The sequence below is a fragment of the Sinocyclocheilus grahami genome, unplaced genomic scaffold, assembly GCF_001515645.1.
Source record: "Sinocyclocheilus grahami isolate Dianchi unplaced genomic scaffold, SAMN03320097.WGS_v1.1 scaffold453.1, whole genome shotgun sequence".
NCBI lineage: Eukaryota > Metazoa > Chordata > Actinopteri > Cypriniformes > Cyprinidae > Sinocyclocheilus > Sinocyclocheilus grahami.
The window spans coordinates 395,664-400,834 of NW_015505632.1; the positions used below are offsets into that span (position 1 = coordinate 395,664).

Consider the following 5,171-nt stretch of genomic DNA (forward strand, 5'->3'; position numbering starts at 1 on the left):
TTTTCAAAACTTTACACACAAATCCAAGAATTGCACACACAAAACGCAAAATGCCTCACATCTCTTGCAAAATAAAGCACTGCATTCAAAATATCGCAAACACATCTCAAAGGCAAACATTTGCAAACACCTTTGCCATAAAATTTATTCCTGTTATTATTTTTGTGTGTTACATAGAGAATTGTGTGTTGTGTTTTGCAAAAAGTCAAAGGCTGATCATTTAATGTATGGTTTTGCAGATTTGGTGTGTGCTTCTGCTGTTTGAGTGTCAGCTTTCAGAAATTGTGTGACAAGTAAAGATTTTGTGTGTAAGCGGTTGCAAAAAACTGTAAATGCTTACACACAATTCAAATACACAGATGACTTTCCTGCCCAGTAAACACTGAGATCAATAACACTGTAACAAAAAACTCTTACTAGGATTCGGGAATTATTTTTGCAGTTCAATGTCTTACAGTCAGTGTTGGGAAGGTTACTTTGGAAATGTAATAGGTTACAGATTACAAATTACCCAATTTAAAATGTAATAAGTAGTGTAACTTTTCAGTTACTTTATAAAAGTTTCTAATAGATATTTTCAACTAAATCATTTCCAAACATTTATACCAGGCAGGGTTAACCTAACAGTAGTACTCAACTCTGTTTACTGTTAGAATTTCAAAATCTTTCATCACTTGAATTAAGATTATATTGATTTAATTTTAAAGCACAGCCACCACAAAACCAGACTTCATAAAAAAATTGTTTAATACTGTTTTAGGAATCAAATCTTTGCATAGCTATGACACACTGGCAAGTAACAATACCTTGAAAAAAAAACTTACATCTTAAAACAAAGCATATTCATAAACCCAAATAGGCAATAAAACAGTTATTAAAACAGTTAATAAAAGAAAAACACTGGTGTCTCATAGCCATCTATGCAATTAGGGAAAAAAATTAATTAAATCTGTGTGTGTGTGTGTGTGTGTGCATGAACACTCTTTATCCTCCAAAATTCAAATTGGACAATAGAGCGACAGATAAAGTGACCACACCACACATCAGTCATCATGGGTTAGGTCACTGGGGCAGTGCTGTTTGTTGTAACGGGGCAGTAAGACCTGTTCCATGTGGTCATCACGCATTCTGTTTCGAGATGAGGTCAAAAGATCTAAAAGATCTCCATGACTAAAAAGAGACGCTCCACTGGAGCACTGGAAGGCAATGTGGTGTTGTACTTCATAACATGGATTTCGTTTAGTTTTGCTGCAACTGCATCATAGATGTGTCGACCTTTGAGACGTGTACGTGCCAATGCTGCAGAATGTCTCTCCAGCGTGTCTTTGTCAATCCAATGGCATGTGACTCCGAAGAAACTGCGGTTTTGTGCTGACCAAATGTCTGCTGTCGTGCAGACAGTGTCCACTTTAATAAGCTTGGAGATGACAGATTCCTTCATTACAGCAAACTCTCTGTCAATGCGCTGCTTCAGACTTTTTCGGCACATCCCTTTCTTCCCGCCACTGATTCCCTCAATCAATTTTCGGAAGGATGGCTGCTCCACCAATGAAAAGCACTGTACATCATCAACCAGAAAGTTGAACACCAGTTGGTTCACACGTTGCTGTGACACACTAAGCCCTGATTCTAGGGATGCACCGATATGAAAATTTTGGCCGATACCGATAACCGATTATTCTTTATTTTTGAAAGCCGATATCATCATGGGTTAGGTCACTGGGGCAGTGCTGTTTGTTGTAACGGGGCAGTAAGACCTGTTCCATGTGGTCATCACGCATTCTGTTTCGAGATGAGGTCAAAAGATCTAAAAGATCTCCATGACTAAAAAGAGACGCTCCACTGGAGCACTGGAAGGCAATGTGGTGTTGTACTTCATAAAAAGCCTTTTAACTATGGGAAATGCCTTAAGAAACGTCAGGTTGTTATCTGAATCTTCTAAGTACTTTCTGACTTCATCATGAGTTGTGCTGTCAGATGATGATTTGGTATTATTAAAGACAAAAAAGTTTTCCTCTGACTCATCAGATTTCACAGAGTTGTCATCTCTCACTGTAGCTTGACTGTGCAGTGGTTCCAGAGCAATAGCTTCCTGCAGTAAGGTTCTCCTCATGTCATCTCTCTTCTCAGGGCTAAGCCAGCTTAAGCAGAACTTTGGCAGGGTTGTGGTCGCCATCTTTGCTTCATGGCTGGCTAACACTGATCCAAAGCGCTGTTCTATGGCCTCACTGATAGTGGTGACAATGTGTGCATTATAAAGCAAATGAGGCATCTTTTCAAATAGCTTTGTCTTGAGGCTAAGCAAAGTAGGGATTAAAAATCCTAGGTAACATTTGCTTTCACCCTGGAGAGTGTCAATGGCAACAGCTAGAGGCTTCAGAACCTCAGTAGGGATGCAACGATTCACTCAACTTCACGATTTTGATTTCACGATTCGATTCGATTCACGATTATTATAAATGAGCCGATATGGGCCGATACCGATATGGTGGCCGATATATCGTGCATCCCTACCTGATTCTATCCTTGCTTGCTTCAAAGGTGGTTGTGTAGCCACAGGGGTAGAGGAACTTGCCGATGCATCTTCCATCACATCAAGCTGACTCGATGTTGTGTCTTGCATCAATAAAGTTCTTGGATGTTTCCTCTAAACAGAGATAGTTCTTTTTAGTTATATTTAAGAGAAAACACAATTCTAGATAATTATACTGTAGTAAAAATGTTTTTTCCTAAAAAATAGTAAAAATCTGCATACTATTCTTTTTACCACTATGTGTGTGTGAAGGGAAAACATTACACCATATAAGGCCTAATATTTATTTCTCACTAACAGAAGCAAGAGTAGATTCTAGTTTCATACTGCCAAATCCAAACAGACTCCCCCAGTGTAGCGGTCATAAAATCCATGGTATTGTTTTTTTTTTTATAATTAAAGTTACATTCCATCTTAAACATCGTTTATGACTAATTGGGGTGTTTTACTTGATCAGTGTTTCCCAACTGGGGTGCCGTGTAAAAAGTCGAGAAAAATAGGTTATATTTTTCGAAACGAAATAGCAGCAGATTGTCATTCAAATCATAACACACTTTTCAGTTGAAAACCACGCAGTAGTCTAAGCACTGATTTTACAACCTCAAAATTAAAATGGGTTAGTGGTAAAATTGCTTTGGTCAGAGGAGTCATCATAACTTATATTATATTAGATCTGACATTACCAACACATTTTCAAGTTGGAAAAATGTGAGCTAACGTTATATATTTTCTGTCAAAGGGTTCATAAATAGAAGTGTGTCTGATAAAGGTAGCTAGCAGACTAGCTAATTTGTTATGAATGTTTTGAATACAGGTATTGAATAAACTATGGGGTCGATGTACGCGCTGGTGCGTTTTGGTGGATTTTTTCCACATAGCAGCTAATTTACAGAAAATCGACTGACTACTCCGTCACTTTTTATTATACAGAAACGAGTAATATATCATTCGAAACTAAAGGGTCTGTTTTTATTTCTGTACACTCACAATAATAACACAAACTATATGCTTTTATAAAATAAAGAGAAGGTAGGTTACATACCTGAAATTATTTTTAAATTTCCAGCACTGAAATGCATTGTTATCACTCGCCATGGCGGCAACTCTCAGACAGGTTGTAGTAGCCTAAAGCTTTCAGCGGCAGTGTGGATTAACCTAACTGGCAGACGTGGTACGCCGCAAATTCAAACCGAGAACCAATCAAAAGCATCAGAATAGCACCGCTTTAACAAATTCTATCAAACAGATTAATATTATTCAACATATCCTAGGTTTTTAAAGAAAATATTCAGATGTAACCCTATTTGTAATCTTTATCATTTTCATAAGTAACTAATTTAATTATACCCTTGTTAATCAGCTATCATTTCCCTCTGATTTTAGGAATACATTATGGGTATGGGTTAGGTTTAGGGGTAGGGATTGGGTGAAGTCTGTATTTTAGGACAGTAATGTTGATCCAGGATCAACAAAAGATGAAAAGATGAAAATCACGGCGACCCCACAATACAGTACAGTAAAAAATAAAATTAAAAAAAGTAAATTTAGCATCCTCTGCACATTTGGCAAAATTACAGTAATACAGCAATATAGCAGTTTCTTGGTCTCCTGACAAAAGACTATATCTCTATGTCATTTGTCAGTTCTGCAAAAATGCAGTACACGTAAAAAATGGTTACAAATAAAATCTGACAGTCACACGCTTGAAGGTGTACAACATGTGCTACAGTTTACTGTACATATTGTGACGAGCGTCCGGAAGCTTCATCAGCGTCGCCCTGGAAACAAGCGAGGAGCACCTGGCCATCATCATGACAGACTGATCGGTCACAGCTGCACCTCATCAGGCGGCGGCTACATAAGCCACGCAAGCCCTGCCATCTAGGAGATTCCTCCATGAGACTGAGCACTAACTCGCCCGCTCATTTTCCCACAGAAAGCAATGTGTGACCGACCAGCCCCACAGGAGCACTGCATGGACCCTCTGCACTGGGAAGATGGAAGAGAGCACTCACGGCACCGGAGCACCTACCTGGACCTTTCTCATTAGCACCCATCACCCCAATAAATCCACCCTCCGGGGTATTGATTGAGATTACTTGTCGTGTGATTCTTCACCCCGTTACAATATAGAATAGTGAAATTTCCATTATCTAATGTACTGGTACTGAACTGTAATTACACTATGTATAAAATCCCTGTAGATGATTGGCTCTGCTCTCTCCGTTGTTAGGATGCAGAGATTCTGATTGGTGTGTCATCAGTTTTTAGGCTACTCATTGTTAAACTTTTTGAGAAATGTGTCTTTGTTTTGAAAACTGAATTAATGGTTTGAGGGAAAAAAGTGCCAACTAAAATCAGTTATATTAACAATCGAGAAAACTGCAATACGACTAGATTCTTACCTAACTCTGCTATTAGTTTCCGTGATCGGCATCTTCTTATTGATTTCATGTTATTGTTAGGGCTTATATCCATGATGAAAGTGGAGCAGCGGTCGGAGAATCGGATCACCAAACAATTACGCGAGGAATCTCCGACCTATCCGGACGGGATTAGATTTCTCAGGGGACTTCTGAGTTACCTGAAAAGCAGTAATTATCTGATTCACGAACAAATGTAAAAACTATTTGTTAGT

General features: G+C 38.5%; 1 long non-coding RNA gene across 1 annotated transcript in view; it reads right to left on the reverse strand.

Annotated features, from left to right (window-relative positions):
* Nucleotides 1–3,641, reverse strand: part of LOC107552575 (uncharacterized) — a 5,042-nt gene extending 1,401 nt beyond the window's left edge. Inside the window, exons 1-2 of the long non-coding RNA XR_001604868.1 lie at nucleotides 3,576–3,641; nucleotides 2,515–2,647 (exon numbers count right to left, since the gene is read on the reverse strand). This is a non-coding gene — a long non-coding RNA (uncharacterized lncRNA). The remainder of the gene's footprint in view (nucleotides 1–2,514; nucleotides 2,648–3,575) is intronic.
* Between the last annotated feature and the right edge of the window lie 1,530 nt (nucleotides 3,642–5,171).